Genomic DNA, 25,081 nt, shown 5'->3' on the forward strand with positions numbered 1-25,081 from the left:
AAGTTGAAGTTGAACGGTTCTATGAAGACCTACAAGACCTTTTAGAACTAACACTCAAAAAAGATGTCCTTTTCATTATAGGGGACTGGAATGCAAAAGTAGGAAGTCAAGAAACACCTGGAGTAACAGGCAAATTTGGCCTTGGAACACGGAATGAAGCAAAGCAAAGACTAATAGAGTTTTGCCAAGAAAATGCACTGGTCATAGCAAACACCCTCTTCCAACAACACAAGAGAAGACTCTACACATGGACGTCACCAGATGGTCAACACCAAAATCAGATTGATTATATTCTTTGCAGCCAAAGATGGAGAAGCTCTATACAGTCAGCAAAAACAAGAACAGGAGCTGACTGTGGTTCAGATCATGAACTCATTGCCAAGTTCAGACTGAAATTAAAGAAAGTAGGGAAAACCACTAGACCATTCAGGTATGACCTAAATCAAATCCCTTATGATTATACAGTGGAAGTGAGAAATAGATTTAAGGGACTAGATCTGATAGATAGAGTGCCTGATGAACTATGGAAGGAGGTTCGTGGCACTGTACAGGAGACAGGAATCAAGACCATCCCCATGGAAAAGAAATGCAAAAAAGCAAAATGGCTGTCTGGGGAGGCCTTACAAATAGCTGTGAAAAGAAGAGAAGTGAAAAGCAAAGGAGAAAAGGAAAGATACAAACATCTGAATGCAGAGTTCCAAAGAATAGCAAGAAGAGATAAGAAAGCTTTCTTCAGCGATCAATGCAAAGAAATAGAGGAAAACCACAGAATGGGAAAGACTAGAGATCGCGTCAAGAAAATCAGAGATACCAAGGGAACATTTCATGCAAAGATAGGCTCGATAAAGGACAGAAATGGTATGGACCTAACAGAAGCAGAAGACACTAAGAAGAGATGGCAAGAATACACAGAAGAACTGTACAAAACAGATCTTCATGACCCAGATAATCACGATGGTGTGATCACTGACCTAGAGCCAGACATCCTGGAATGTGAAGTCAGGCGGGCCTTAGAAAGCATCACTACAAACAAAGCTAGTGGAGGTGATGGAATTCCAGTTGAGCTATTCCAAATCCTGAAAGATGATGCTGTGAAAGTGCTGCACTCAATATGCCAGCAAATTTGGAAAACTCAGCAGTGGCCACGGGACTGGAAAAGGTCAGTTTTCATTCCAATCCCAAAGAAAGGCCATGCCAAAGAATGCTCAAACTATGGCACAATTGCACTCATCTCACACGCTAGTAAAGTAATGCTCAAAATTCTCCAAGCCAGGCTTCAGCAATATGTGAACTGTGAACTTCCAGTTGTTCAAGCTGGTTTTAGAAAAGGCAGAGGAACCAGAGACCAAATTGCCAACATCCACTGGATCATCGAAAAAGCAAGAGAGTTCCAGAAAAACATCTATTTCTGTTTTATTGACTATGCCAAAGCCTTTGACTGTGTGGATCACAGTAAACTGTGGAAAATTCTGAAAGAGATGGGAATACCAGAACACCTGACCTGCCTCTTGAGAAATTTGTATGCAGGTCAAGAAGCAACAGTTAGAACTGGACATGGAACAACAGACTGGTTCCAAATAGGAAAAGGAGTACGTCAAGGCTGTATATTGTCACCCTGCTTATTTAACTTATATGCAGAGTATATCATGAGAAACGCTGGGCTAGAAGAAGCACAAGCTGGAATCAAGATTGCCGGGAAAAATATCAATAACCTCAGATATGCAGATGACACCACCCTTATGGCAGAAAATGTAGAGGAACTAAAAAGCCTCTTAATGAAGGTGAAAGAGGAGAGTGAAAAAGTTGGCTTAAAACTCAACACTCAGAAAACGAAGATCATGGCATCCGGTCCCATCACTTAATGGGAAATAGATGGGGAAACAGTGGAAACAGTGTCAGACTTTATTTTTTGGGGCTCCAAAATCACTGCAGATGGTGACTGCAGCCAGGAAATTAAAAGACGCTTACTCCTTGGAAGGAAAGTTATGACCAACCTAGATAGCATACTGAAAAGCAGAGACATTACTTTGCCAACAAAGGTCCGTCTAGTCAAGGCTATGGTTTTTCCAGTGGTCATGTATGCATGTGAGAGTTGGACTGTGAAGAAAGCTGAGCCAAAGAATTGATGCCTTTGAACTGTGGTGTTGGAGAAGACTCTTGAGAGTCCCTTGGACTTCAAGGAGATCCAACCAGTCCATTCTGAAGGAGATCAACCCTGGGATTTCTCTGGAAGGAATGATGCTAAAGCTGAAACTCCAGTACTTTGGCCACCTCATGTGAAGAGTTGACTCATTGGAAAAGACTCTGATGCTGGGAGGGATTGGGGGCAGGAGGAGAAGGGGACGACAGAGGATGAGATGGCTGGATGGCATCACTGACTCGATGGACATGAGTCTGAGTGAACTCCGGGAGTTGGTGATGGACAGGGAGGCCTGGCGTGCTGAGATTCATGGGGTCACAGAGAGTCAGACATGACTGAATGACTGAACTGAACTGAACTGAACTCTATAAAAAGGCTTCCCTGGTGGCTCAGAGGTTAAAGCGCCTGCCTCCAATGCGGGAGACCCGGGTTCGATCCCTGGGTTGGGAAGATTCCCTGGAGAAGGAAATGGCAACCCACTCCAGTATTCTTGCCTGGAGAATCCCATGGACAGAGGAGTCTGGTAGGCTACAGTCCATAGGGTCGCAAAGAGTCAGACACGACTGAGTGACTTACCTTTCTTTCTCTATAAAAAATACCCAGAGTGCAGTCTGAGTTTGACTTCTATCAAAATAAACTGAATTATAAGAGAAAAGCATCTTGGTCTCCATTTACTTATTTATACTGACTTACACACGACTTGGTTAATACACTGTCATCTTTGGTCTCTTGGGCAAAGATAGTACAACTTTCACACGTTGTTCCTACCCTCTCTTTCATTGAAAACCCACGTTTTTTCCTACAAATCTGTTAAAATGTATATTGTTAGAAAATGATTGTTGACTTTGCAAAATTTTCCATCCCTCATTTCATTCCATTTATTAATTTACTCCTCAGCAAGTCATCTGTTAAATCTGTTGGATTTTCTGTTCCATCAGGAGAAAAGCATAGAGCTCCATGGTTTCTTTCATAACATTGTGAAACTGAAGCCAGGTCCCAAGTGGACACCCATGATGTCACGTGCTCCGGCCCCAAGTTCCTGAGACCAGCCACAGGCAGGAACAGGATGATCCTGGTAAGCATTCTGCCATCAGCTATGCCGTCAGTTCTATTCTTCTCTCTAGAATGTTCTAGGGGAACAGGAGGGCGGTAGAGGAGGTAAGAATCAGGAAGGCCCCCTCTGACGATGTGTGCCCTGGGCCCTAGTGGCCGACTGCATTCAGGCTTTGTGTGGTCGAAATACACAGCTGCTGGAAGAGAACCCATTCCAGCCTGCCTGCTAGAGCAGACAGTGGTTTCATAAAGGCTGTGAGCAGCCCCAGTGTCTCCAGGACAAGCAAGAACCAGGCAAAGGTCCAAGCACAGCACAGTCCACCCAGTGGGCTATGTTCTTCTAGCGTCAGACCTCTGCTGCTGCCTCACCACCCCTGAACTTGATGCAGGGGGCTCCGTGGACCATTCCAGGAGAACCAGATGTGGGGCCTTTGTCTTCCCAGCCCTTCTTGCATGCAACTGGGCATCAGCACATGGGGCTCCCTCTAGGTGCACAGGAGTCTAAGAAACAAGGGTCTTTCCCCTCTATTAAATGCAGGTCTAACAGACTCATAATGTGGAAAGGTACCGAAATGTGGAAGGAACGTTCAAACAATTTTTGGGCCGCCACCAGAAGCACCGAAGAACTGATGCTTTTGAACTGTGGTGCTGGAGAAGACTCTTGAGAGTCCCTTGGACAGCAAGGAGATCCAACCAGTCCATCCTAAAGGAGATCAACCCTGAATATTCATTGGAAGGACTGATGCTGAAGCTGAAATTCCAATACTTTGGCCACCTGATGCAAAGAACTGACTCACTGGAAAAAACCCTGATGCTGGGAAAGACTGAAGGCAGGAGGAGAAGGGGACGACAGAGGATGAGATGGTTGGATGGCATCACCAACTCGATGGACATGAGTGTGAGCAAACTGCAGGAGTTAGTGAAGGACAGGGAAGCCTGGTGTGCTGTAGTCCATGGGGTCACAAAGAGCCAGCCACGACTGAGCGACAGAACAGCAACAGCAGCCAGGAACATGTATCCAAGATGAACCTCTCTTCTTTCAGGAGCTGAGTTACTCGACTGACCATTATTATCCGGAATTTACAATCAAAAAGAAGCAAGATACTGTCTTTTGAATGTTCTTAAGATACATAATGTATTACTTAAGAAAGTAATGTGTAGATTGAGTCTTTGTAAGATTTCATCTCTGAATTATCAACCACACACATGGGCAGTGGCTATCTGTAGGGAAGGACCATAAAATTTGGACTCTCCTCAAATAAAATTCTTATAGTTTTTTTCAGAAATAGCCAAGGACTGTTGGTACAGGCAGCAACCACAGAGCAAAGCAGGGAAGAATATATGTCCAGGACGCAATTATCTTTTCCAGACATTGAGATGACTGTTATCACCTTGAAAACCTGATGTGTGAAATGTAATTATTTTAAGTTTCTTGGGGCTGGGAAAATATACAGCTGCAACTCACCACGCCAGGCTTTCCAAATACACCTTTCTCTCTCCCCTTCAGGATTTTGGTAGAGATGTTACGGATTCTAAAGCTTATCCAAGATACTCAAATTGGGCACAAAGAATCTGCGTGAATCCCTGAAAGCTCGCCAAGGCTGCAGATCAAGGAGGCAGCATTGCATGCTCCGGTGGGGTGGGCGCTGGTCTGCAGGGTAGGCCCTCGTCTCCATCCCCCGGCCCCTGAGACAGCACTGCTGTCGAAGGAGTTCACAGGGCGACAAGCAGCCCAGACAGTTCCAACTTGGTTGACATGCTGCCAAGACCTCAGATCACAGGAGGAGGCTTGAATAATCACCAACACAAAACCCAAGACTTCATGAATTTCATTTCTCACTGGTTATGGACAGAAAATGCTCACCTTGCTTTTAAAATGTCCACATCATTAGATAAAGTACACAGAGAGTGGGAAATAATAACTGAGAGAATAGACTGATATGGAATTTACGCTTAATAAAACTTGCCCAGTTTTCTCCCAGTCTCAGCAGTAAAGTAGTTGAGAAGTGAGGTGAGTCCTAAAGAGAATCATTGCTGAGGGTTCCCCCCACTTTTTAGGTTTTAAAAGTTTTTTTTTTAATTTTATTTTTTATTGAAGTATGACTTGCCTAGTGGCTCAGATGGTAAAGCATCTGCCTACAATGTGGGAGACCCGGGTTCAGTCCCTGGGTATGGAAGATCCCCTGGAGAAGGAAATGGCAACCCATTCCAGCATTCTTGCCTGGAAAATCCCATGGACAGTGGAACCTGGTAGACTATAGTCTGTGGGGTTGCAGAGTTGGACAAGACTGAGCAACTTCACTTTCACTTTCATAATTTATTTACAATGTTGTATTCGTTTCAGATGTATAGCAAAGTAATTACATACGTACATATATAGACATGTATAAAATAAGGTGCACTTAAAGACAAAAGCCTCAAAAACTTATATATGTTTTTATGTGTGTTTATACATGGCTTTTGGAGAAGGCAATGGCACCCCACTCCAGTACTCTTGCCTGGAAAATCCCATGGACGGAGGAGCCTGGTAGGCTGCAATCCATGGGGTTGCTAAGTTGGACACGACTGAGCAACTTCACTTTCACTTTTCACTTTCATGCATAGGAGAAGGAAATGGCAACCCACTCCAGTGTTCTTGCCTGGAGAATCCCAGGGACGGGGGAGCCTGGTGGGCTGCCGTCTATGGGATCGCACAGAGTCGGACACGACTGAAGCGACTTAGCAGCAACATACATGGCTTTATATATGTTTTTGAGGCTATTGTCTTTAAATGCACCTTATTATGAGTGGCTTGTGTTTAATCATGGATTTCTTTAAAGCCACAGCCATGTTTTACTGCCTATTTTTAATTATTCTTCTTAATTCAGTCCTCTTTGCTCCTTGAAGAAGTGGATCTTTCACCAAAAGGGCTAAACCAAGAGTAAAGGGGCCTCTGGCTCTGACAAGGGAGTATAAATTTACACGTGTGTGTAACTGTAGTCAAATAGAATTTAATTATAAATAAACACACATAATTCCTTTCAACATTTCCAGATGACCTCATCACCCCTTTTCCTATCAGAAATAAACTGAAACCGATTAGATGACTAAGAACAGGAACACTTGGAAGGGCTGGCTCTGAGCATTTTCACGAAATGCTCACGTTTGGCAGCCCAAGCTGACCCACCCAATGATCTGCATGACAGTAATTATACAATAAGGACACATTTTTCTCTGTTCATGTGATATGGAGGATCTAACACCGCAGAGTGTGTCGTGTCTACAACGGCGATCGGAAACTTTGCAAAGAGTCGTTTCTGCAGGTTTTATAAATGCCTTATCACTCATCTATCTGAATATTGTCCCTATAAAGCCAGGAGCTAACGTGGCACAATCTTTATAGCCTCCTTTTTCTTCCATAATTTTTCATCCTAAAGTTCAGTGACGGCTGCTCTTTCTGAGGAGCGGGAGCATCGCTAAGCTGCTAAGCCCATCTTCCCAGCCAGCAGGCAGAACACAGCCAGAGCCACGAAAACACCCCCGTACCTGGAGGTGATGTGGGGAGCAGCGGGGCTCCGCTCGCACACCTGCGCCCGTGGAAGGCCTCCTCCAGCTCCTGGCCCACTCTGATTGGCCTGCCTCCGGCTCTCGCCCCGCTCTGATTGGCCCGCAGTGACGTCACGGGGCCCGCACGCCAGCGCTTCGGGCCAGCTCCGTGCCCCACGGGGTGGCTGCGACGCGCGCCTCATTAGTCTCGCAGAGTCTATCCGGTACCGAGGTGAAGGTGAGAAAAGATGACAGGGCTTGCACACAAAATGAGTAGCTATTAATCCCTCCGCTCTAGGAAGCCCACCTGCACGGTGGTGTAGACTCTCCAGGGACCCCCAGAGACTACTTCTGCCAGCTTGAAGTGGGGCGGTGGGGGTGGGGAGGCTTTTCCTCAGGTTGATCTGCACGCCCCCTCCACCCCGTGGAATTGAGAGGTGCCAGGGACCTCCTTCAGGGTTATTTATCGGTAGTGTTTCCTCCTTATTTACACGGAGCTTGACCACACTGGTTCTGCTAACCCGAGTTCGAAAGTATTCAGCCTCTAGAACATATACTGGAGGGAATGTTCAATTTTCTACTAGGAACTGGTGCAGAAGTCACTGTCCTCTAGCATCATTCCGACAAGGTTTGATTTCTTCCGATGTAGTCTGAATTCATGGCATCCAGCTGTGTCTGAGAAACCCATGTGGCTGTCTTCCTAATTTTGCTCAACACACGTTTATCAGCCACCTGCTACACAGCAGACACTCTACCAGGAATCAAAGCAAGAGCATGATCAGAATAACAAGCCAAGGAAGCAGCCATTTGACAAAGAAAAGCTCAGATCCTGAGACAAGACAGTCTGGGCCCAGCACACGTGCAGCACTGACCCTGCGTCAGGCAGCTCCACACAGCTGTATACACGTTACCCCTTTTTATACTCACGGAATTCTGCGGAGCAGTGTATCAGTTAGCACTGGCTAGGTTTTGCTGAAGTAGCAAGCATTCTCTCGTCAGAGGCTTATAGCTATGTTTGCTTCTTGTCATTGCAATGATTTGGGGGGTCTGCCGAGCTTCCTAGGGCAGCTCCCTCCATGAACTGGTCCAGCTGCAGCCAGATTAGTCTTCAAGCATCTTTCTGTTCACACATCCCCCCATAGAGTCCAGGGCAAGGGGCGATCAGGATAGAAAATGGAGCTGCTGCTGCTAAGTCGCTTCAGTCGTGTCCAACTCTGTGCGACCCCATAGACGGCAGCCCACCAGGCTCCCCCGTCCCTGGGACTCTCCAGGCAAGAACACCGGAGTGGGTGAAAACGGAGCACAGGCCATTAAATGTTTCTCTGGAAGAGACCCAGATCACTCTCACCCGCATTTTATTTGCCAAAGAAGTCATGTGAAGATGACTGTCTTCCAGGTACTTGAGGAAGTGCATCCTCATGTCCATGCCCACAAGGAAAGGAGAACTCTCCTTGGTGCCCACCTGCAGCCATGCAGATTCCGAGGGTGAATGACTCACATGCAGTTTATTGAGGAATACAGTGCAGTTCAGACAGGTTATACAATCAGCGGTCATTGTGCTGAATTTCACCCAGGCAGCCCCTCTGTGGAATTGAGCCCTTAACCACCACTACAGCTGCTCCATTATAATCTGCCATTGCATCAGAACCCAAGGAGCGGGGTAAAACCCAGGGAGCTCAGGGAGTGGTGCCTAGAGTTTCACTGGACTCCAGCCAGGTCTGGGAGTTGGACAGGGATGTCCTCCAAGGCAGCAGAGGAGGGGATCAAGGAGATGCAGGAAGGTTGTTAGGTCCTTACCATTTCAGTCCTTTATTGTGCCCATCCTTGCATGAAATGTTCCCTTGATATCTCCAGTTTTCTTGAAGAGATCTCTAGCGGAAATCAAGATTACCAGGAGAAACATCAACAACCTCAGATGTGCAGGTGATACCACTCTAATGACAGAAAGCAGTGAGGGACAAAGAGCATCTTGATGAGAGTGAGAGAGGAGAGTAAAAAGTGTTGGCTGAAAACTCAACATTCAAAAAACTAAGATCACAGCATCTGGTCCCATCACTTCATGGCAAGTAGAAGAGGAAAAAGTATAAGCAGTGAGAGATTTTCTATTTTGGGGCTCCAAAGTCACTGCAGATGGTGACTGCAGCCATAAAATTAAAAGACACTTGCTCCTTGGAAGAAAAGCTATGACAAACCTAGACAGCGTATTGAAAAGCAGAGACATCACTTTGCCCACAAAGGACTGTATAGTCAAAGCTATGATTTTTCCAGTAGTCACATACAGATGTGAGAGTTGGACTTTAAAGAAGGCTGAGCTCCAAAGAATTGATGCTTCCAAATTGTGATGCTGGGGAAGACTCTTGAGAGTCCCTTGGACTCCAAGGAGTCCAGTCAATCCTAAAGGAAATCAACCATAAATATTCATTGGAAGGACTGACGCTGAAGCTGCAATCCTTTGGCCACCTGATGTAAAGAGCCGACTCATTGGAAAAGACCCTGATGCTGGGAAAGATTGAGGGCAGGAGAAGAAAAGGGTGACAGAGGATGATATGGTTGGATAGCATCACCGACTCAATGGACATGAATTTGAGCAAAGTACAGGGAGGCCTGGCGTGCTCTAGTCCAGGGTGTCACAAAGAGTCAGACACAACTGAGCCACTGAACAACCAAAGCAGCAGCAGCAAGGCTGTGTCCAGCATGGGTGGTGAGGACCAGGGTGTGGGATGGAGACTGAACATCACAGGTCCACAGGGCCAGTTCCAAACAAGCCCTGGCTAATCTGCAGGAGGCCCTGATCTGGCCCCTGGCCTCCGATTGACTGCTGAAGCACCCTGGGTGAGCTCAACAGGTGGCCCCTTTTCATTCTCGATTGCCTTCATTTACTCCCCGGCAAGGTGCACGTCATGGCTGTGACCCACGGAGGGGGCCACTTGTAAAGCTTGTTAATATTGTCCCTGAGAGACCACACGATGTGTATGCTCTTTAACTGATGTACAGTTGACATGTAATACAATGTACATTTCAGATGTCCTATGTAGTGATTTGACATTTGTATTATTTGGAATGATCACCACAATAGCCTAGTGACTCCCATCCCAAACAAGTTATCACCGCATCATCGCCTGTATCCTCATTCTCCTTACTACATCCCTTTGTCATATCATTTTATAACTGGAGGTTTGTACACCTTAAACTCCTTTACCTATTTCACCCCACCCCTCTCCCTTCCCCTCTGACAACCACCCTTTTGTTATCTGTATCTATGAGCTTGTTTGCTTGTTTGCTTCATTTGTGTTTCTCAGATTCCACATGTTAGTGAGATCATTTGTCTTTCTCTGTCTGATTTATTGTGTGCATGCTCAGTCATGTCTGATTCTTTGTGACCCTATGGACTGTAGCCCACCAGGCTCCTCTGTCCATGGGATTTTCCAGGCCAGAATACTGGAGTGGGTTGCCATTTCATTCTCCAGGGGATCTTCCAGACCCAGGGATCAACCTGCGTCTCCTGCACTGCAAGCAGATTCTTTACGCTATGCCACCATTTATCGCACTTAGCATAATATCCTCTAAGTCCGTCCATGTTGTTTCAAATGGCAAGATTTCATTTTTAGTATGGCTAATATGCCAGATATATATAATATGCCATTATATATGTATATATGTCTTTTTTAATCCATTCATCTACTGATGGGCACTTAGGTTGATTACATATCTTGGCTATTGTAAATAATGCTGCAATGACTATTAGTATGTATATATATATATATCTGATTTAGTGGTTTTTTCCATGCAGACATCCCAAAGTGGAATTGCTTAATCATAAGGCAGCTCTACTTTAAGTGTTTTGAGGAACCCTCATATGTTATCTACAGCGGCTACACCAGTTTACATTCCTACCAACAGTGTTTGAAGATTCTTTTTTCTTCACATCCTTGCCAGTGTTTGATATTTCTCATCTTTTTAATGATAGCCATTCTGACAGGTGTGGAGTAATTGTCTTGTTGTGGTTTTGATTTGTATTTTTCTGATAACTGGTGATATTGAGCACCCTTTCATGTGCCCATTGGCCGTGTATATGTCTTTGGAAAAATGTCTCTAAGTGGCCAGAACAGGCATATTTGTCTTATTACTGACTTTAAACAAAATCCTTTCCACTTTCCACTGTTGAGTATGAGTTGACTGTAGATTTGTCATATGTGGCCTTAATTATGTTGAGATACCTACCACATAGGTATAGGTTATAGGTTCCCTCTATACCTACTTTGTTGAGGGGATTTTTAAATCATAAATAGTTGTTGAATTTTGCCAAAGCTTTTTCTGTATCTACAGAGATCATCATGTGTATTTTATTCTTCAGTCTGTCCTTGTGGTGTATAATTTTGCCAAAGCTTTTTCTATGTCTACAGAGATCATCACATGTATTTTATTCTCGGTCTGTCCTCGTGCTGCAGCACATCGATTGATTTGCGGGTGTTGGGCCATCTTGTGACCCCTGAGGTGAATCCCATTTGATCATGGTGTATAATCCTTTTATCGTACTGTTGAATTTGGTCTGCTAACATTTTGTTGAGGATGTTTGCATCTATATTCATCAGTAACACTGGCTTGAACTTTTCTTTTTTGATGGCATCTTGATTTGCTTTTGGTATCAGGGCAATGATAGCCCCATAGAATGTGTTGGGAAGCATTCTCTCCTCTTCAGTTTTTTATACTTTGGGAAGGATGGTGTTCTCTCTCGGTTTGGTGAAGCCATCACATCCTGAACACTTTTGTTGATTGGAAGGTTTTATTTTGTTTCTTTTCCCACTGATTCAGTTTCATTACTGATAATCAATCTGTTCATATTTTCTGTTTCTTCCTGATTCAGTATTGAGAGACTGTATATTTCCAGGAGTTTATTCATTTCTTATCCGTTATCCATTATATTGGTGTATAATTCTTTTGCCAACAAAGGTCCATCTAGTCAAAGTTATGGATTTTCCAGTAGTCATGTATGGATGTGAGAGTTGGACTCTAATGAGAGCTGAGTACTGAAGAGTTGATACTTTTGAACTGTGGTGTTGGAGAAGACTCTTGAGAGTCCCTTGGACTGCAAGGAGATCCAACCAGTCCATCCTAAAGGAAGTAAGTCTGAATATTCATTGGAAGGACTGATGCTGAAGCTGAGACTCCAATACTTTGGCCACCTGATGTGAAGAACTGACTCATTGGAAAAGACCCTGATGCTGGGAAATTTGAAGGTGGGAGGAAAAGGGAACGACAGAGGATGAGATGGTTGGATGGCATCACCAACTCAGTGGTCATGAGTTTGAGTAAGCTCTGGGAGTTGGTGATGGACAGGGAGACCTGGCGTGCTGCAGTCCATGGGGTCACAAAGAACTGGACATGACTGAGCGACTGAACTGAACTGAATTGCTCATAATTGTCTCTTACAATCCTTTATATTTCTGTGGTATTAATTAAAACTTATCTTTCATTTTATATTATTTTGGAGGATCCTCTTTCTTTTTTTGGAAGAGTCTGGCCAAATTTTTATCAATCTGATTTATCTTCTCAAAGGATTAGCTTTTAGTTGCGTCGATCATTTTTAGGCGCTATTTTATTATGTACACTTTGACCTCCTTCAATAACTTTGGGCTTTGTTTGTTCTTCTTTTTCTGGTTCCTTTAGATGTAAGGTCAGATCATTTGTTTTAGATTTTTTTTTTTTTCTGAAGTGGACTTGTATTGCTATAAACTTCCCGCTTAGAATTGCTTTTGCTGTGTCCTGTGGATTTTGGATCCATGCATTTCCATTTTTGTTTGTCCTTAGGTGTTTTTTATTTCCTCTGACGTCTTCAGTGGCTCGTTGGTTGTTTAGTCACATATTGTTTGGGCTCCATCCATGACCTTGTGTTTTTTGCTCCTTAGAGTGTATTTCTAGTTTCAGATCATTGTGGCTGGAAAAGATGCTTGATATAACTTTAATTTTCTTAAATTTATTGAGACATATTTTGTGGCCTAGCCTGTGATCTATCCTGGAGAATGTTTCTCGTGCACTTGAAAAGAATATGTATTCTGCTGCTATGGGCTAGAATGCTCTCTATATACTTATTACGCCCATCTGACCTAATGGGACATCCGAGGCCTGTTTCTCCTCATTGACTTCTCTGGATCATCTGTCCGTTGAGGTAAGTGAGGTGTTGGAGTCTCCCATTATTACTGTGTTACTGTCAGTTTCTGTCTTTCTGTGTGGTAATATTTGCTTTATGTGTTTAGGGGCTCCTGTGTTGGGTGCATATATATTTATATATATTTATAGTTGTTATATCTTCTCATTGAATGGATCCCTCTATCATTATGTAGTGTCCCTCTCTGTATCTTGCAACAGTCTTTTGTTTTAAAGTCTATTTTGTCTGATATGAGTATTGCATAAAATTTTTATCAGGTAGAATTTGTTTACCTGGCCAATATAATTTACTTAGTTCCAATGATTATCTGCAACTTTTTTTCTTTATTTGCTGTTGGATTAAAAATAATAATATTTGAAACTGCAACATAAAATGCGTTAGCTATGTTTCTTGAATCTGAGCAATTCTTAAACCCTTCAAAATGCTTGAAGACTCCCATTACTCACTTATTTTGACTTTTGTTATAATATTGCTTAAATTTCTATAATTTGAATAGTGGGTATAAATGCCTATACTTATATCAGCCATACAACTGTAAAACTAAAATGGATTTTAAATTAAATACAAACAAAATTTCAAATCCAATATAATTCCAATTGCAATATAAATTTAATGTGACAGATAAGATTGTTTTCTTGAAACACAATTGGGGAAGGACAGCAGGTCAGCCCGCCTCACGATCTTGTATCACTTGTCCACAGTGCCTGTAATCGCATATTAGAGAGTAATTCAACTAACATTCAAATATCCCAGGGGGGTGATACTGTAATTCATGTTCATCAGTCAATGTCTCTGCTCCCGAGTTCTGAGGAAATGCAAGGTTCTCTGGTTCCACAAATGTTTGATCCTGATTTCACCATAAGAAGAATGTTTTTAAACTCTTAAGTTTAAAATAATACACAAGCCAGTGTATGGTAAACCAGACGGAACCACTGGAGGCCCTGGCGTGTGGTGAGTAGCTCTGGTCACTGGGTGTTTGGAGTACAGGCTTTCATCGGCCTGTGCCTCGTCTAGATGTGGCTGTTGGATGCGGAGCGCTGCGGCTCCGTGCGGCCACTTCAGAACAAAGCCATGTGCATCTTGACGTGGTAACACGTGCAGCACGGGCACCTCTAATAGCTGTGCAAGGCCGAGTTACATGTGACACTTCCCACATAATAGAGCATACATGTATTACATTTATTACATGTGAGAAGCTTGGGTGACTCTAGCTGACCTTTAAAATGATGAGTAACCTCCGTGGACAACTTGGGGTTAAACTATAATGCGTTATACCTGGGCATAAAGCAAGGGAAGAGATGGGAATTTTAAGAAACAAACAAGCATAACTTCTGGTTGTTTTGAAACTTTGAGTAGAAACCTAACCAAAATCAACAGTGAGGTATGTGAGGTATTAAAATTATGACACGATTCAAGCTACGTTCTTTACATGGAAGAGTGAAGACTCACACTGGTGTGGAAGCGTCATCGGACACGTGGAGCCCTCCCGTCACAGGCCTAGGGAGCGCCAGATGCGGTCTTGTGCCGTTGTGTCTTCAGTGATTCAACTTGACAACTGCCGGATGTTGGTGCTGTTCAAGCTACTATACGGGTTTAGTTGAAGCACAACTTGACTTTGCAATTAGAAAAGTTTGTGTTTCAGTTTAAAAAGTTTCCACAAGCTGCAGTTGCTTGTTTTTGTAAGTTTGAGGATTCCTGATACTATATAAGCTGAATAAACTTGCATAAAAATGAGTGATAAGGCAAATATGCATATAATTAACAACCCTAATTAAAATTTTGCTTTCATAAAAATATCTCAACTTTCTGATTGATGTGATGACAGAGGATGAAATGGTTGGATGGCATCACTGACTCGACTGACTTGAGTTTGAACAAGCTCCAGGAGTTGATGACGAACAGGGAAGCCTGGCATGCTGCAGTCCATGGGGTCACAAAGAGTCAGACACGACTGAGCAACTGAACCGAACTGAATATAAACTTGAACGTATCCTATCAATTTATATGACTCCAATACTATTTCCTTCTTTTTTATATCCTAAGGCTTTAAAGAAACAAATGATAATTTTAACACAGAGCTATGCTGCAAAAAGGAAAGTTATCAGTGTGCTGAAATAACTTTTCCTTGACGAGTAGAGACAGAAATACTGTAAATAAGGTTTAAAGTTTAAAATTAAGTAATTTTTTATTATGGAAAGGGAAAGTAGGCATGAAGTATTCTAATGAGAGGATCTAAGAATAGGGCACCCAGAACTGAAAAAAGAAGATAGCAGAGCCATAGGTGTGGATCAGCAAGGGTGACTTGGTAGAATTTAGATCATACTCTACCCATTGTCTTAAATATGTCAAGGTTCCAGTGGGGATAATCTGTTAGGGTACACAGATAAGCCTAGTTTGATATTGAAGTTTCAAATTCTTTTTTTACTACTTTTATTAATTCAAAAGTGATGAAATATAAATTTATTTAGGCTGTTCTGATATTGACAATGCATTATTGAAAGTATATTAGGTGTAAAATGTGTCAAGACTAAATTGACTTTATTTTATATATTCAGTGGTATTTTATGTTAAGAAAACCATTAAAATAAATCTTCACATCAGCCAGTCAATAGGCAAAAACAGATAATTAGATGAAAAATATTTTTAAAATATTAGTTCCTGGGACTTCCCTGGCGGTCCAGTGGCTAAGACCCCATACTCTCAATGTAGAGGGCCTGGGCTTGACCCCTGCTCAGGGAACTGGATACCACAGATCACACCTAAGGACCCCACATGCCACAACGAAGACCTAACACAGCCAGATAAATATATAAGCGTATTAATTAATTGTGGGTGCTGTGTGCTAAGTCGCTTCAGTTGTGTCTGACTCTGCAACCTGCCAGGCTCCTTGGTCCATGGGATTCTCCAGGTAAAACTACTGGAGTGGATTTTCATTCCCTTCTCCAAGGGATCTTCCCCATCTGGGGCCTGAACCTGCGTCTCTCATGCCTATTGGATTGGCAGGCAGGCTCTTTACCACTGGCACAACCTGGGGAGCTGCTGCCGCCGCTGCTGAGTTGCTTCAGTCGTGTCCGACTCTGTGCGACCCCACAGACGGCGGCCCAGCAGGCTCCCCGTCCCTGGGATTCCCCAGGCAAGAACACTGGAGTGGGGTGCCGTTTCCTTCTCCAGTGCATGAAGGTGAAAAGTGGAAGTGAAGTCGCTCAGTCGTGTCTGACTCTTAGCGACCCCATAGACTGCAGCCCACCAGGCTTCTCCGTCCATGGGATTTTCCAGGCAAGAGTACTGGAGTGGGGTGCCATTGCCTTAGTGATCAATAAATAGATATTAAAATCTCTTAATATATTTTTAATTATATCCACTTCAAACAAATAGCTAAGAATCAGAAATACTCTCAAAGTCAATGCTATTATTTTTTCCCCATAAGTTCAAGTCAATGCAATTAGGAAAGAAAAATACAAGTTACAAATAATAGAGAGGAGACAACATTGTCGTATTTGCTTAAGATAAAAACGTATACGTGGCCACGTAAGAGACTTCACTGAAACGCTGTTAGAGCTGATGAGAGATGTGACTTGTGATCATATATCAGCAGATGCATAAACTACATGGAAAAAGAAATACAGTTTATAGTAATGTGTGTATGTCTGTATATTTAAAAATACAGATATATATAATTTAGTATTACAACTTTGGCATGGCATGTGTCAGTTGCATCCAACTCTTTGTGAATCCTTGAACTGTATCCCTCCAGGCTCCTCTGTTCATGGGATATTCCAGGCAAGAATACTGGAGTGGGTTACTATTTCCTTCTCTAGAGGATCTTCCCGACCCAGGAATTGAACCCTTGCTTCTTGCCTCTCCTGCATTGGCAGGAGGGCTCTTTACCAGTTGAGCTACAGTGGCAGCCCTCAAATACAGGGCTCACATTGTATAAACTGCTTTCCTAAAGCAAAGACTACATCAGAGGAAGCCCCTGATGGCCAGTGGGAAAGAATCCACCTGCCATTGCACCAGTGCAGGAGACGTGGGTTTGATTCTTGGGTCAGGAAGATCTCCTGGAGGAAGAAATGGCAACTCACCCCAGTATTCTTGCTTGGGAAATCCCATGGACAGTGGAGTCTGGCAGAGAATTGGACATGACTTACTTAGAATATTACTAAATTTTTCTAAAGCTTATTTGGAAGTAAAAAATACGTAGCAAATAGTCACTTTAAGATGCCAAGCAGGCCTTTTCTGGTCATCCAGTGGTTAAGAATCCACCTGCTAATACAGGGGAAATGGGTTTGATTCCTAGTCTGGGAGGATTCCATATACCACAGGTCAACAAAGTCATGCACCACAGCTACTGAACCCACTACACTCGAGTCTGCATGTTACAGCTAGTGAGTCTGTGTGCCCTCGTGCCCATGCTCCACAGTGAGAGAAGCCGCTGCAGTGAGAGGTCCCCCACATCTCACCCAGAGAGTCGACCTCGTCTACCGCAACCAAAGAAAGCCTGCTCACAGCAGCAACGATACAATGCCACCAGAAGTAAATTAAAACAATATTTAAAAATATGCCAGCAGTAAAGTATGATCTTACAAAAGCACAAGAATTAAAACACTTACGAGCAGACCAATGAGATATGCTGGGAAGCCCAGACATAGGCTCAGCTATGAGTAAGAACTTGATAGATTATGTCGGCATTTCTGATAATAACAAAGAGTCATTGTTTTTAAAAAAATGACTTTCAGCTGTTGCCTAATTATTTTTTCAAATTAAAAAATACCAAAATTAATTTCTGATGATATATATATATAATTATGCATATATTTTTGCAGGTTTACTATTACACATTATGTACATATATATTACATATTTGTACATACATGTACGTGTGTGTGTGTGTGTACTCAGTCATGTCTGACTGGCTGTGACCCCATGGACTGTAGCCCACCAGACTCCTCTGCCCGTGAGAGTCTCCAGTCAAGACTACTGGAGTGGTTGCCATTTCCTCCTCGAGGGGATCTTCCTGACCCAGAGCTCAAACCTGCATCTTTTACTTCTCATGCACTGGCAGGCGATTTCTTTACCATGATACCAGGCTTCCCTGGTGTCTGAGATGGTAAAGCGTCTGCCTGCAGTGTAGGAGACCCAGGTTCGATCCCTGGCTTGGGAAGATCCTCTGGAGAAGGAAATGGCAACCCACTCCAGTGCACTCCAGAAAATCCCATGGACGGAGTAGCCTGGTATGCTGCAGGCTGAGAGACTTCACTTTTCCTTTCCCTGTGCGGCAGATGACATATGTGTATACAATTAAAAGTGTAAAGTGAAATCCAGCAGGAGAGTGCTATCCAGTGGGAATATTATGTGAAGTGCAGAGGCAGTTGTAAACTTCTAGTGGCCATGTGAGAAAAGTATAGGGAGAAGGTGAAACTGATTTTAATAACATTTTATTTAATCCAGTATATCATAATTATGTCATTTCAACTTGTATGCAATCGAAAAAATATTTTTAAGTAGTTTTACCTTTTTTTCTTACTAAAACTTTGCAACCCATGGGTGTTTTCTACTTAAAGCACACTTCATTTGCTCGAGCCACATTTTAATGGCACTGGGCAGTAGATAAAAATAAGATAAAACAAGATAAAAACAGATGAGCATTTACCTTTATAATCTCCTATAAGAAAAGTCCTCCTACTCATAACACCAAAAGCAAAAAAAAAAAAAAAAGTAAAAGGTTAGTGTTACATCCATATTTGTTTAAAATCTTCTTTATGTAAAAGTAATTATTAAAATAACACAAATATGTATCAGAGCAAGGTAATACTTTAAAAATGAGCAAAACTCATTCAACAATTCATAAAACTGAAATGCAAGAAGTAAGCAAATAAAACGGAAAAGAACTTTAAAGATTGTGCAAATTCAAACAGTGCCTGCTTTAAAACAATCTGCCTAAGATCCTCTGTTGCTTCATTTGTAAAATTAGACCAAGAACTCCGCCTGTGCCATATGGCTATTGCAAGGATTAAATAAGAGAGTGAGCAGAGGCCCTGGAACACAGCAGACAAGCAATAAATCTTACCTCGTTTCCAGAGACAACTTTTTGGATGATAAACATACATAGGGAATAAACAATTTGTAAATTAGAATTATTTATACAATCATTTAGCCAATTAAAACAATCTCATTCTTATCTCACATGGATCATTTTCTGTAAGAGACACAATTTAACAATTAAATATGCATTGTATCTTCTTATCTCTCTCTGGTTTCTTTTCAGTCATCACTTGTGAATAGATATAGTTTTAGAGAAGGCCTGCATGCTAAGTCACTTCAGTTGTATCCAACTCTTTGCCACCCTATGGACTGTAACCCACCAGTCTCCTCTGCCCATAGGATTTCCCAGGCAAGAATACTGGAGTGCGTTGCCATGCCCTCCTCCATGGGATCTTCCTGACTCAGGAATCGATCCTGCTTCTCTTAAGTCCTCTGCATTGGCAGGCGGGTTCTTTACCACTGCTGCCTCCTGGGAAACTCAGAGAAGGCCTGCAGAGCTCAAATTAATCATCATGAGCCCATGCATCACAGGGCTGGGTTTCACGGACTAGACCAGCACCCAGGGGCTCTTGTGATCCATGAGCCCACCTACTGCCTAAAGGCCAATGGTAGGGGCTAACCCCAGGAGGGAAAGGCGATCAACTCGAAGACTTCTTAGAAGCTCATTTACACTTGTGTTTGAATCCATTTCTGTGTTGTTTTCAGCCCTATCCCCAAAATGAAAATACACTAGAATTTAAAGCACATTTGAACTTCAGACCCTGTACAATTAACTGTAAGAACAGGCATTTAAATATTATTTTACTATCACATATTTTTAGTATAGGAAGACTCTCAGAAAATATTAAACCTGAAAATATTTTTAAGGATATTTGGAAGTGAAAGCAGGAAAAAGTTGTTGGAAGACTTGAGCCTAAAACCCAGAACCTCGGAGACCCAAGTCATGATTTTTCACAGTGTCCCGTCATGCAGAATATTTCAAAGTTAACAAATGGCTAACCTTCACAATAGAATTTAATTTTGTTGTTTAGTCACTAATTTGTGCCCGTCTCTGTGAGATACTATGAAATGCAGCACACCATGCTTCCCTGTCCTTCATTATCTCCTGGACTTTGCTCAAACTTATGTCCATTGAGTCGCTGATGGCATCCAACCATCTCATCTGTCACTCACTTCTCCTGCCCTCGTTCTTTCCCAGCATCAGGGTCTTTTCCAGTGAGTCTGTTTTTCACACCAGGTGGCCAAAGTATTGCAGCGTCAGCTTCAGCATCAGTCCTTCCAATGAGAATTCAGGGTTGATTCCCTTCAGTGTTGACGGGTTTGATCTGCTTGCTGCCCAAGAGACTCTCAAGAGTCTTCTCCAACACCACAGTTGGAAAGCATCCGTTCTTTGGTGCTCAGCCTTCTTTATGATCCAATTCTCACATCCTTACATGACAACTGGAAAACCCGTAAGTTTGACTATACGGAACATGTTGGCAAAGTGATGTCTCTGCTTTTTAACATACTGTCTAGGTTTGTGATAGCTTTCCTTTCAAGAAGCCAGCGTCTTTTAATTTCATGGTTGCAGTCACCATCTGCAGTGATTTTGGAGCCCAAGAAAATAAAATCTGTCACTGTTGCCGCTTTTTGCCATAAAGTGATGGACCGTATGCCATGATCTTGTTCTATACCCCAGCCACTAGTGCTGAAGAAAGTGAAGTGAAACAGCTCTGTGAAGACCTACGAGAACTTCATTTTAATGTCTGTTTGATGCGCTGTGTCTGTCCTTTTAGCAAGTGTTTATTTACCTGGCTGCGCGGGGCCTTTGCTGCCGCCCTCGGGCTTTCTCTGGTCGCAGTGAGCACTGCGGCAGCTCCTTCTGCCACAGAGCACAGACTCCAGAGCTTGGGCTCCATAACTGGGCTCACAGGCTTTGTTGCCCTTTGGCATGTGAAACCACCTCAGGGTGGAGCCCGTGTCCCCTGCATTTGGCAACTGTCAGTCACTGGACCACCAGGAAAGTCCCTAAGTTGCACATTCCTGACGAATAGAGTGGCCAAGGGGTGTTTGGTCTAGACAGGCACACACAGGCACACACGTGCACGCACGCCCTCATGCACACTCCACACAGGCACACACGGGCACACACGGGCATGCACGCCCTCATGCACACTCCACACGGACAGGCACACACGGGCACACACGTGCACGCACGCCCTCATGCACACTCCACAAGGACAGGCACACACGGGCACACACGTGCACGCACGCCCTCATGCACACTCCACATGGACAGGCACACACGGGCACACACGTGCACGCACGCCCTCATGCACACTCCACACAGACAGGCACACACGGGCACACACGTGCATGCACGCCCTCATGCACACTCCACACAGACAGGCACACACGGGCACACACGTGCATGCACGCCCTCATGCACACTCCACACGGACAGGCACACACGGGCACACACGTGCACGCATGCCCTCATGCACACTCCACATGGACAGGCACACACGGGCACACACGTGCACGCATGCCCTCATGCATACTCCACATGGACAGGCACACACGTGTACACTCGCCCTCATGCACACTCCACACGGGCAGGCACACACAGGCACACACGTGCATGCATGCCCTCATGCACACTCCACACGGACAGGCACACACGGGCACACACGTGCACGCACGCCCCCATGCACACTCCACACGGACAGGCACACACAGGCACACACGTGCACGCACGCCCTCATGCACACTCCACACGGACAGGCACACACGGGCACAGACGTGCATGCACGCCCTCATGCACATTCCACACGGACAGGCACACACAAGCACACACGTGCATGCACGCCCTCATGCACACTCCACACGGACAGGGACACACGGGCACACACGTGCACGCATGCCCTCATGCATACTCCACATGGACAGGCACACACGTGCACACTCGCCCTCATGCACACTCCACACGGGCAGGCACACACAGGCACACACGCCCTCATGCACACTCCACACGGACAGGCACACACGGGCACACACGTGCACGCACGCCCTCATGCACACTCCACACGGGCAGGCACACACGGGCACACACGTGCATGCACGCCCTCATGCACACTCCACACGGACAGGCACACACAGGCACACACGTGCACGCACGCCCTCATGCACACTCCACACGGGCAGATGCAGCCAAGCTTTTGAACCTTCAATGTCACAGAACTGCTCGGCCCTGACAGTGGCCAGGAGCTGAAATCACTACCTTGCAAGAGTCCACGTTTGATTGAGTCTCCAAATTAATGGCCTCAAATAAAGACTTAATTTAGATTTAATAGGACAGTGAGTGCACGCTAATTAAAGACAAAACGATTCTTTAAAAGGTGTTTATGGAGGTTTAAGAACTATGTGACGGAAGCAGACGGTCGTATGCTGTGCTCGCTAAACCTCCGTAGTGGGTTCTTATTAATCAATTGGGGTTTAATCATCAGGAAAGACCTTTCTCAGTAAATCTCAATCGCTTCACAGAGTAGAATCCTGGCTATGCAGCAAAATGTCTAGGGCTTAATTGTTTCGTGGAATACCTCTGGCGTCCGTGAGACACTTCTGCTGTGATTCACTGACTCCTTTTATTTTGTTATCCTTTTTCTACCGTTAGTTTTTTTTTTTTAATTTAAATGGGATGTCATTCAGACATTCTTGTACTTTATACTGCTTTATATATTTTTATAGTTTATTGTTAAAAATTAAAATGATGTTTCAGTACTTTTCATGGGCTTCCCCAGTGACTCAGTGGTAAAGAATCTGCTGCCAGTGCAGGAGAGCAAGAGTCGTGGGCTTGATCCCTCAGTCAGGAAGACCCCCTGGAGGGGCAAATGGCAACCTACTCCAGTATCCTTGCCTAGACAATTCCAAGGACAGAGAAACCTGGCGGGCTACAGTCCTTTGGGCTGCAAAGAGTCGGACAGGAGTAACACAACACCCCCACCCCTCCCTTTTTTATTTTAAGTACTTGTCTATTTTAAGGTAGAGATATTTTTATGACTTGCACAAAAATTCATGCTGAAAAAAACAGGCATTATTAGAGATATATTCAAGTGATTAAGCTTTTTTGACACAATAGATATTATCAAGTCAATAAATCAGAACCCACTTGTCTTAGTCAGCTTGGGCTCCGTAACAAATGTCACAGATTGGGCAGCTTAAACAGCAAATGTTGAATGCTCACAGTTTTGGAGGCTGAGAGCATGGTGCAGCTGGTGAGGACTCTGCCCAGAGTGCAGATGGCCGCAGGCACACCGTGTCTTCAGGTGGCTTTGACACAGAGAGTGTGAGTGGAGAGGCCTCTGGGGTGTCTGTCTCTTCACATAAGGACCCCAGTCCTACTGAATCAGTACTGTGACCTCACGTGCCCTTAACAACCTCCTTAGAAGCAGCATCTCCAAATACAGTCAAGGGGCTTAGGGCTTCAACATAGGGATTTTCTCATTGAAAATAAGGGATCAAGAGAGAAATGTAAATATAGCACCATGATTACCCAGGGGCTCTCCTGGTGGCTCAGCAGTAAAGAATCTGCCTGCAATGCAGGCGACGTGGGTTTGATCCCTGGGTTGGGAAGATTCCCTGGAGAAGGGAATGGCAACCTACCCCAGTATTCCTGTCTGGAAAATTCCATGGACAGGGGAGCCTGGTGGGCTACAGTCCATGGGGTTGCAAAGAGTCGGACGCGGCTTACGGGTGAAGAACAGCAACCACAAGGATTACCTAACCTTTACCAAATTCTTCTCTTGCGGTTTTCTGGAATATTAATAGAACGCCTCGCCTCCCCAGTCCTGGGAGCACAGGGAACACGACGAGCTCCAAGTCTGTGCAGGTGTTTTAAGTAATGACCAACACGTGTTTCATAATAACTGTACGTGGTACTTCCGTTTTGGTAAGGACAGGGAAATGACCTGACCGGCCAAAACACTTTCCCTCCTAGGCCTCTCCACAGCTTGGAGACTCCCGGGAGCCGTGCCCATCCTTCCAGCGGGTGCCTTGGACGAGGGTGCGATTTTTCTGGTCCTCAAGGGGCTTCAGGCCCCTCTCCTGCCACCCGTGACCCCTTCCTACAGAGGACCGCGGCTCAGGAGCGGCCACAGGGGCCCTGGGCCGTGCCAGAGCGTGGGCGGGCTGCAGGGGCGGGCTTTGTCAGAGGCACCGCCTCCTCTCCAGCTGTCAACCATCAGTTCCCCGCCCTGGGGCCTTCAGGACCCCCAGCCCACTTCCCGCTGCCTTTGAATTGTTTTCTCGGGGTGACCCCCGGCACTGGGAGTCTGGTAGGCGAGGCAGTAGGCAGCGGGCTAGCCGCCCACAGTGGGGAGTGTGAGCCGAGCTGGGGAGGACGGGGAGCAGGACTGCGCGAGGCTGAGCACTGAGGAGCCCGGCTAGTCGCCCACAGTGGGGAGTGTGAGCCGAGCTGGGGAGGACGGGGAGCAGGACTGCACGAGGCTGAGCACTGGGGAGCCCCAGGTCAGGCTCGTCCAAGCTCTTGTAAGGACCAGGGTGTCTCTGCCCAGACCCCAAAGAGGCAGGACACACATTATTTCCTCCTGGCTTGATGGTGCACGCCTGCCAAGACATTTCCATCACATTCGACTCTTTGCGACCCCACAGACTGCAGCCCACCAGGCTCCTCTGTCCATGGGATTCTCCAGGCAAGAAGACTGGAGTGGGCTGCCGTGCCCTCCTCCAGGGGGTCTTCCCGACCCAGGGATGGAGCCCACAGCTCGTGTGCCTCCTGCACTGGCAGGCGGGTCCTTTACCGCTGGTGCCACCCGGGAAGCTCGGCTCCACGGTGTGCTCGGCAAATACCTGGAGAGAAAGGGATTTATCACAGACACTAAGGGGCTGCCTAAGACCCCGGCACGCTGTTTCTTTCTGCATGGAGCATGGACACGCTTGGACAGAGTAGGCGAGCACCACGGGCAGGGTGAGAAACACAATGAGGCTCCTTCAACCTCACCTTTACAGTCAGAAAAGTCTGACTTCTGCTTCATAAGCAGCTCCTGTGAGTCTCTGTCACCTGAGAGATTGCTCTGTGTGGGCTCGGCCAGACTGCAGGGGCTGAGCTGCCCTCAGCCACGCGGCTCTACAGCTGGCATCACGTGCAGACACGCTTT

The 25,081-nt window shown here is 45.0% G+C and overlaps 1 non-coding gene across 1 annotated transcript; it reads left to right on the forward strand.

The window, feature by feature from the left end:
- The first annotated feature begins 17,973 nt into the window (after positions 1 to 17,973).
- TRNAC-GCA lies at positions 17,974 to 18,045 on the forward strand. The gene has a single exon. It is a non-coding gene; the product is annotated as a tRNA-Cys (tRNA).
- The last annotated feature ends 7,036 nt before the right edge of the window (positions 18,046 to 25,081 follow it).

This window comes from Bos indicus x Bos taurus, chromosome 20 (assembly GCF_003369695.1).
Source record: "Bos indicus x Bos taurus breed Angus x Brahman F1 hybrid chromosome 20, Bos_hybrid_MaternalHap_v2.0, whole genome shotgun sequence".
Classification (NCBI taxonomy): domain Eukaryota; kingdom Metazoa; phylum Chordata; class Mammalia; order Artiodactyla; family Bovidae; genus Bos; species Bos indicus x Bos taurus.